Below are 10,276 nucleotides of genomic sequence, written 5' to 3' on the forward strand. Positions count from 1 at the left end.
GAGGAGAGGGAGTGAAATGATGACTTCGAAATTTTGTTCCTCCCATGTCATACTTTTACAAAAGCAAAATACTGCGGATGCTGGAAACACTCGGCGGGTCAGGGCAGCTTCTGTGGAGAGAGAAACACTTAACGTTTCAGGTCGATGACCCTTCGTCAGAACTGGAAAAAGTTGGAGATGCGACAGGTTTCTAAGCAAGTGCAGGGAAAGGGGGGAGGGGAGGCAAGAACAAAAGGGAAGGTCTGTGATTGGGTGGAAGGCAGGAGAGAGTGAGAGACAAAGGGGATGATGGCGCGAGGCCAAAGGAGATGGTAATGGGACAAGATAAAGATGGCTCTAGATGAAGTGTAAATGACGACGGCAGAATGATCAACAGCTGCCATGTGAGAGAAAGAAAAAATATTGAAAAGAGATGGGGCCGAGGTTATGATCTGAAATTGTTGAACTCGATGTTGAGTCCAGAAGACTGTAAAGTGCCGAATCAAACGATGAGGTGCTGTTCCTCGAGCTTACGCTGAGCTTCATTGGAACAGTGTAAGAGGCCGAGGACTTTTCCCTCTTCCCGTTGGTATTTTTGTAACACAAAGTAGGGCCGACTGCGGCATGTGGTGTGAAAGTGAAACTCAATCAGATCTAGAAGGAACAAACCAAAAGGGTTAATGTACTTTGCCTATAAACCAACACCATGACAATATTGCTTGAAACCTTGCAACGATAATTTTAGATTTATACAGAACTTAATTTTCACATGCAACAAGAAATACATTCAGTCCTATTTTATCCAACAATACCATAGTAAATTTGGAACTTCATTACATAGAATTTACAGCCAAGAACAGGCTATTCGAGAGTCCAACCACCGCCCCTTGACATTCAACGGCATTACCATCGCCGAATCCTCCACCATCAACATCCTGGGGGGTCACCATTGACCAGAAACTTAACTGGACCAGTCACATAAATACTGTGGCAACAACAGCAGGTCAGAGGCTAGGTATTCTGTGGCGAGTGTCTCACTTCCTGACTCCCCAAAGCCTTTCCACCATCTACAAGGCACAAGTCAGGAGTGTGATGGAATACTCTCCACTTGCCTGGATGAGTGCAGCTCCAACAACACTCAAGAAGCTCGACACCATCAGGACAAGCCAGCCCGCTTGACTGGCACCCCATCCACCACCTTAAACATTCACATCCTCCACCACCGGTGTACCGTGGCTGCAGTGTGGACCATCTACAAGCTGCACTGCAGCAACTCGCCAAGGCTTCTTCGGTAGCACCTCCCAAACCAGCTACCTCTACCACCTAGAAGGACAAGGGCAGCAGGCGCACGGGAACACCACCACCTCCAAGTTCCCCTCCAAGCAACATAGATAGAAACATAGAAGATAGGAGCAGGAGTAGGCAATTCGGCCCATCGAGCCTGCTCCGCCATTCAATGAGATCATGGCTGATCATCCAAATTCAGTACCCTGTCCCTGCCGTCTCCCCATATCCCTTTAGCCTTAAGAAATATATCCAACTCCTTCTTGAATATATTTAATGAACTGGCCTTCACCACCCTCTATGACAGAGAATTCCACAGGTTCACCACTCTCTGGGTGAAGAAATTCCTCCTCATCTCAGTCCTAAATGGCTTACCCCTTATCCTTAGACTATGACCCCTGGTTCTGGACTCCCCGGCTATCGGAAACATCCTTCCTGCATCTAGTCTGTCCAGGCCTGACAGAATTTTATAGGTTTCGATGAGATCCCCTCTCAATCTTCTAAACTCCAGTGAGTATAAGCCCAATCGACACAATCTCTCCTCATACGTCATTCCTGCCATCCCAGGTATCAGCCTGGTGAATCTTCGCTGCACTCCTTCCATGGCAAGAACGTCCTTCCTCAGATAAGGCGACCAAAACTGCACACAATACTCAAGGTGCGGTCTCACCAAGACCCTGTACAACTGCAGCAAGACATCCTTGTTCCTGTACTTGAACCCTCTTGCTACGAAGGCCAACATACCATTTGCCTTCATAACTGCTTACTGCACCTGCATGCTTACCTTCAGCGACTGGTGCACAAGAACACCCAGGTCTCTTTGCACTTCCCCTTCTCCCAATCTATTGCCATTCAAATAATAATCTGCCTTCCTGTTTTTGCCACCAAAGTGGATAACCTCACATTTATCCACGTTATAGTGCATTTGCCATGTTTCTGCCCAATCACCCAACCTGTCCAAATCGTACTGGAGTTTCACGACATCCTCCTCACAGCATACCCTCCCACCCACCCACAGAATCACAGAAACCCCACAGTGCAGATAGAGGCCATTTCGGCCCATCGAGCCTGCACCGACACATATCCCACCCGATCCCCGTAACCCCTACATCAACACATATCCCACCCTATCCCCGTAACCCCACGTATTTAATCCCCCTAACACTAAGGGTCAATTTATCATAGCCAATCAACCTAACCCACACATCTTTGGACTGTGGGAGGAAACCGGAGCACCCGGAGGAAACCCACGCAAACACGGAGAGAATGTGCAAACTCCACACAGACAGTCACCCGAGGCCGGATTCGAACCCGGGTCCCTGGCGCTGTGAGGCAACAGTGCTAACCACTATGCCACCGTGCTGCCCAGCTTTGTGTCGTCTGCAAATTTGGAGATATTACATCCAATTCCCTCGTCCAGATCATTAATATATATTGTGAACAGCTGGGGTCCTAGGACCGATCCTTGCGGTACCCCACTAGTCACTGCCTGCCACTCGGAAAACGACCCGTTTATTCCAACTCTTTGCTTTCTATCCGCCAACCAGTTCTCTATCAAAGTCAATACCTTGCCCCCAATCCCATGTGCCTTAATTTTGCATGCTAATCTCTTATGCGGGACCTTATCGAAAGCCTTCTGAAAGTCCAAATACACCACACCCACTGGTTCTCCCTTATTTATTTTACCAGTTACATCCTCAAAAAATTCCAGTAGATTAGTCAAGCATGATTTACCTTTTGTAAATCCATGTTGACTTTGTCCGATCCTGTCACTGCTTTCCAAGTGCTCTGCTATTACATCTTTTATAATGGACTCTAGCATTTTCCCCACTACCGATGTCAGGCTTACCGGTCTATAATTCCCCGCTTTTCCTCTACTACCTTTTTTGAATAGTGGGGTAACATTAGCTACCCTCCAATCCATGGGTACTGTTCCAGAGTCTATTGAGTTCTGGAAGATGACCAGCAATGCATCTACTATTTCTAGGGCCACTTCCTTAAGTACCCTGGGATGTAGATTATCAGGCCCTGGGGATTTATCGGCCTTCAGTCCCATCAATTTTCCTAACACCATTTCCCTACAAATACTGATTTCTTTCAGTTCCACCCTTTCATCAGACCCTATGTTCCCCGGCATCTCTGGGAGGTTATTTGTGTCCTCCTTTGTGAAGACAGAACCAAAATATGTATTTAGTTGGTCTTCCATTTCTTTGTTCCCCATTATAAATTCCCCTGATTCTGACTGCAAAGGACCCACGCTTGACTTCACCAATCTTTTTCTCTTCACATATCTATAAAAGCTTTTACAGTCAGTTTTTATGTTCCCTGAAAGCTCACTCTCATATTCTATTTTCCCCTTCTTAATTAATCCCTTTGTCCTCCTTTGTTGAATCCTAAACTGCTCCCAATCCACAGGATTATTGCTTTTTCTGGCCAATTTATATATCCTCTCCTTGGATCTTATGCTATCCCTAATTTCCCTTGTTAGCCACGGTTGAGTCACCCTTTTTGTTTTATTTTTATGCCAAACTGGGATGAACAAATTCTGTAGTTCATCCATTCGGTCTTTGAATGTTTGCCATTGCCTATCCACTGTCAACCCTTTGAGTGACATTCCCCAATCAATCCTACCCAACTCACGCCTCAGACCATCGTAGTTTCCTTTATTTAAATTGAGGACCCTTGTTTCTGAGTCAACTACTTCATTCTCCATCTTAATGAAGAATTCGATCATATTATGATCGCTCCGACCCAAGGGGCCTTGTACAACAAGATTGCTAATTAATCCTTTCTCGTTACATAATACTCAGTCTAAGATGGCCTGATCTCTGGTTGGTTCCTCGACATATTGGTCCAGGAAAGCATCCCATAAACACTCCAAGAATTCCTCCTCCACAGTATTGTTACTAATTTGGTTAGCCCAATCTATATGTAGATTAAAGTCATTCATGATGACTGCTGTGCCTTTATTGCACGCTTCTTTAATTTCCCTTTTAATGCCATCCCCAACCTCCGCCTTACTATTTGGAGGTCTATATACCACTCCCACTAACGTTTTCTGCCCCTTAGTATTTCTCAATTCTACCCATACAGATTCCACATCATCAGAACTAATATCCTTCCTTATAATTGTGTTAATCCCTTCTTTAACCAGTAATGCTACCCCACCTCCCTTTCCTTTTTGCCTATCTTTCCTGAATATCGAATACCCCTGGATGTTGAGTTCCCAGCCTTGGCCATCCTTGAGCCACGTTTCCGTAATCCCAACTAAATCATATTCGTTTACCTCTATTTGCGCAGCCAATTCATCCACCTTATTACGAATGCTCCTCGCATTAAGACACAAAGGCCTAGAAATTGAGTGGGGTTAGCGCCCAATTAGAGGCGCTAGAGGGCCTTGCGCCGGAATTATAGCCGCTTCGGAAATTGATTTGGGCCCTACCATCGGCGTTAGCCGGTAGCGCTGCGCCGGCACCGATGACGTCATCTTGCTGGACTTAGCGCCGGCACATTAAGGTGGCGCGGCGGCCGGCCGCTTTCCTGGCGGCCGCCTGCCCGCACCTCCCTCCCCGGACTCCTCCACCCCCCCCCCGCGGCACAGATGTGTGTGGGCCTCGAGCCCGGCACTTCTCCGAGGTGCCGGGCTCATTTTTCGTGCGATTCCACCGGCCAGCGGTCGGCTGCAGGCAGCTCCTCCTTAACAGAAGGAGGAGGCCTGCAGTACCCCAGCCTGCCGCACCGCATCGGGTGCCGCAGCGGGGGATTAGCGCCGCAATCCTGCATTCAGCGCCCATTGCGAGGCGCTGACACCCTCCATTAGCGCCCGCAGCCGTCTGGGCGCGGCGCAGCTGAATTTTTGGCGGGCGCAGCGGCAATTAACGCTGGCGCTAAATTTCGGGCGCTACAGCCCTGGCGGAGGCAAACTCAATTTCTAGGCCAAAGCCTTCAGGCTTGTTTTTTTAACGCTCTTAGACCTATTAGATTTATTATTTACTGTGGCCACGTTTGATTTAAACCGTTGATTTCTCTGACTGCCACTTTTGTTTTTCTCCTTGCTATCTTTTGCTTTTATCCTTGTTTCCCTTTCCTCTGTCTGCCTGCTCAGGTTCCCAACCCCCTGCCATTTTAGTTTAAACCCTCCCCCAGAGCACTAGCAAACACTCCCCCTAGGACATTGGTTCCAGCCCTGCCCAGGTGTAAACCGTCCGGTTTGAACTGGTCCCACCTCCCCCAGAACCGGTTCCAATGTCCCAGGAACTTGAATCCCTCCCCGTTGCACCATTCCTCTAGCCACGTATTCAACTGAAATATCCTTCTATTTCTACTCTGACTAGCACGTGGCACTGGTAGCAATCCTGAGATTACTACCTTTGAGGTCCTATTTTTTAATTTACTTCCTAGCTCCCTATATTCCGCTTTTAGGACCGCATCCCGCTTTTTACCTATATCGTTGGGGCCTATATGCACCACGACAACTAGCTGTTCACCCTCCCCTTTCAAGATGTTCTGCAGCATCCTGACCTGGAAATATATCGCCGATCCTTTATCGTCGCTGGGTCAAAATCCTGGAACTCCCTCCCTAACAGTGCTGTGGGAGTACCTTCACCACACGGACTGCAGCGGTTCAAGAAGGCAGCTCACCACCACCTTCTCCAGGGCAGTTAGGGATGGGCAATAAATGCTGGCCTTGCCATCGACGCCCACATTCCATGAACAAATATAAAAAAGAATTCAGCCCAATAGGTCTATGCCGCTATTCCTCTCTCCCTCATGCACTTATCTAGCTTCCCTTTAAACACATCTATACTATTCACCTCAACCACTCCATGTGGTAGCGAGTTCCACATTCTTACCACTCTCTGGGTAAAGAAGTTTCTCCTGAATTCCTTACTGGATTTATTAGTGGCTATCTTGTATTGATGGCCCCTAGTTTTCGACTCCGCCCCACAAGTGGAAACATCTTCTCTACATCTACCCATATGCTAAAGATAAGAGGTTTCACACTATGGTAGCTGTTGGTATTGGGGCTATGGAGACTCATTACTGGGAGCAAATTGCCCTTTAGCTAGAACACTTGCAGCTGCAATGCTCAACAGACTGATGAACTGAATGCCTGCTTCTCTGACAGTCTTGTTCAGTCTTCATGCGCTGAGAATGTCAGATGGGAAACTCTTATAATTCCCAGTGATAACATTCATGCCTTAGGCAGATAATTCCTGAAACAAAAATTAGTAATTGTACAGTGTTTATGAACTTTGGGCATATTGCAAAAAGACCATTTTTTTGTACGTTGGTTGGCATAATGGCCAGAAGCAGTGGTAACAATTTTTTTGACCCTGGTTGTTGGTGGTAGAAAAGATTTTAAGATTGTATTGGAATACAAACAGGCAAGTTACAGAGTTTCCCAATGGAATTTCCCCTGGAGCCCCAAGTCTCATTCTGCCATGGTCCGTGTTGAGACCAGAGGAAGGATGTTCTTGCCATGGAGGGAGTGCAGCAAAGATTCACCAGGCTGATACCTGGGATGGCAGGAATGACATATGAGGAGAGATTGGGTCGATTGGGCTTATACTCGCTGGAGTTTAGAAGAATGAGAGGGGATCTCATTGAAACTTATAAAATTCTAACAGGACTAGACAAACTAGGTGCAGGAAGGATGTTCCCGATGGCGGGGGAGTCCAGAACCAGGGGTCATAGTCTAAGGATAAGGGGTAAGCCATTTAGGACAGAGGTGAGGAGGAATTTCTTCACCCAGAGAGTGGTGAACCTGTGGAATTCTCTACCACAGAAGGCAGTAGAGGCCAATTCATTAAATATATTCAAGAAGGAGTTGGATATATTTCTTAAGGCTAAAGGGATCAAGGGCTATGGGGAGAACGCAGGGACAGGGTACTGAATTTGGATGATCAGCCATGATCTCATTGAATGGCGGAGCAGGCTCGAGGGGCCGAATGGCCTACTCCTGCTCCTATCTTCTATGTCTCAATGGATGCAACCTGGGACTTTGCTGTGCTGTGGTCATTAATCCAGTGAGCTCCAGTTGCTCATTGATGTGCAGCGTGGAGGTGTGCAATGCGGCCGATTTCATTGAAAAAAGACTAGCATTTCTACAGCGTCTTTCACGACCTCAGGATGTCCCAAAGCGCTGTACAGCCAATGAAGTACTTTCTGAAGTGTAGTCGCTGTTGTAATGTTGGAAACGCAACATCCAATTTGCGCACAGCAAGCTCCCACAAACAGCAATGTGATAATGACCAGATCATGTTTTAGTGATGTTGGTTGAGGGATAAATGTTGGCCAGGACACCGGGGAGAACTCCCCTGCTCTTCTTCGAAATAGTGCCCTGGGATCTTTCACATCTACCTGAGAGAGCAGACGGGGCCTCGGTTTAACGTCTCATCCTAAAGTCGGCACCTCCGACAGTTCAGCACTGCACTGGTAGCGTCAGCCTGGATTAGGTACTCATGTCCTTGGGAGTGGGGGCTCGAACCTGACAGTGTGATAACAATTGGGGCTGGCAGCCCTGGCCCAGCACAGCAGCCCCTGGTCAGGTAGATCAGACCATCCAGCCTGCACTCGAGAGCTCGGCCCCCCTCCACACACCTGGCACCAGAGCTCGACCCCCCCCCCACACACCTGGCACCAGAGCTCGGCCCCCCTCCACACACCTGGCACCAGAGCTCGGCCCCCCTCCACACACCTGGCACCAGAGCTCGGCCCCCCCCCCTCCACACACCTGGCACCAGAGCTCGGCCCCTCCCCCCCACACACCTGGCACCAGAGCTCGGCCCCTCCCCCCCACACACCTGGCACCAGAGCTCGGCCCCTCCCCCCCACACACCTGTCACCAGAGCTCGGCCCCTCCCCCCCACACACCTGGCACCAGAGCTCGGCCCCTCCCCCCCACACACACCTGGCACCAGAGCTCGGCCCCCCTCCACACACCTGGCACCAGAGCTCGGCCCCTCCCCCCCACACACACCTGGCACCAGAGCTCGGCCCCCCTCCACACACCTGGCACCAGAGCTCGGCCCCTCCCCCCCACACACCTGGCACCAGAGCGCGGCCCCTCCCCCCCACACACCTGACACCAGAGCTCGGCCCCTCCCCCCCACACACCTGGCACCAGAGCGCGGCCCCTCCCCCCCACACACACCTGGCACCAGAGCTCGGCCCCTCCCCCACACACACCTGGCACCAGAGCTCGGCCCCTCCCCCACACACACCTGGCACCAGAGCTCGGCCCCTCCCCCACACACACACCTGACACCAGAGCTCGGCCCCTCCCCCCCACACACCTGGCACCAGAGCGCGGCCCCTCCCCCCCACACACACCTGGCACCAGAGCTCGGCCCCTCCCCTCCACACACCTGGCACCAGAGCTCGGCCCCTCCCCCACACACACCTGGCACCAGAGCTCGGCCCCTCCCCCACACACACCTGGCACCAGAGCTCGGCCCCTCCCCCACACACACCTGGCACCAGAGCGCGGCCCCTCCCCCCCACACACACACCTGGCACCAGAGCTCGGCCCCCCCACACACACCTGGCACCAGAGCTCGGCCCCTCCCCCACACACACACCTGGCACCAGAGCGCGGCCCCTCCCCCTCCACACACCTGGCACCAGAGCGCGGCCCCTCCCCCCCACACACACCTGGCACCAGAGCTCGGCCCCTCCCCTCCCCTCCACACACCTGTCACCAGAGCTCGGCCCCTCCCCTCCACACACACCTGGCACCAGAGCTCGGCCCCTCCCCCTCAACACCTGGCACCAGAGCTCGGCCCCTCCCCCCCACACACACCTGGCACCAGAGCTCGGCCCCTCCCCCACACACACCTGGCACCAGAGCGCGGCCCCCCCCCCCACACACACCTGGCACCAGAGCTCGGCCCCTCCCCCACACACACCTGGCACCAGAGCTCGGCCCCTCCCCCACACACACCTGGCACCAGAGCTCGGCCCCTCCCCCACACACACCTGGCACCAGAGCGCGGCCCCTCCCCCCCACACACACACCTGGCACCAGAGCTCGGCCCCCCCACACACACCTGGCACCAGAGCTCAGCCCCTCCCCCACACACACACCTGGCACCAGAGCGCGGCCCCTCCCCCTCCACACACCTGGCACCAGAGCGCGGCCCCTCCCCCCCACACACACCTGGCACCAGAGCTCGGCCCCTCCCCTCCCCTCCACACACCTGTCACCAGAGCTCGGCCCCTCCCCTCCACACACACCTGGCACCAGAGCTCGGCCCCTCCCCCTCAACACCTGGCACCAGAGCTCGGCCCCTCCCCCCCACACACACCTGGCACCAGAGCTCGGCCCCTCCCCCACACACACCTGGCACCAGAGCTCGGCCCCTCCCCCACACACACCTGGCACCAGAGCTCGGCCCCTCCCCCACACACACCTGGCACCAGAGCTCAGCCCCTCCCCCACACACACCTGGCACCAGAGTTCGGCCCCCCCCCCCACACACACCTGGCACCAGAGCGCGGCCCCTCCCCAACACACACCTGGCACCAGAGCGCGGCCCCTCCCCCACACACACCTGGCACCAGAGCTCGGCCCCTCCCCTCCCCCACACACACCTGGCACCAGAGCTCGGCCCCTCCCCCACACACACCTGGCACCAGAGCTCGGCCCCTCCCCCACACACACCTGGCACCAGAGCTCGGCCCCTCCCCTCCACACACCTGACACCAGAGCTCGGCCCCTCCCCCCCACACACACCTGGCACCAGAGCTCGGCCCCCTCCACACACCTGGCACCAGAGCTCGGCCCCTCCCCCCCACACACCTGGCACCAGAGCTCGGCCCCTCCCCCCCACACACACCTGGCACCAGAGCTCGGCCCCTCCCCTCCACACACACCTGTCACCAGAGCTCAGCCCCCCTCCACACACCTGGCACCAGAGCTCGGCCCCTCCCCCCCACACACCTGGCACCAGAGCGCGGCCCCTCCCCCACACACACCTGGCACCAGAGCTCGGCCCCTCCCCCACACACA

This window comes from Somniosus microcephalus, chromosome 2, assembly GCF_052327205.1.
Source record: "Somniosus microcephalus isolate GS21.2 chromosome 2, FLI_Smic_1.0, whole genome shotgun sequence".
In the NCBI taxonomy this organism is placed as follows: Eukaryota; Metazoa; Chordata; class Chondrichthyes; order Squaliformes; family Somniosidae; genus Somniosus; species Somniosus microcephalus.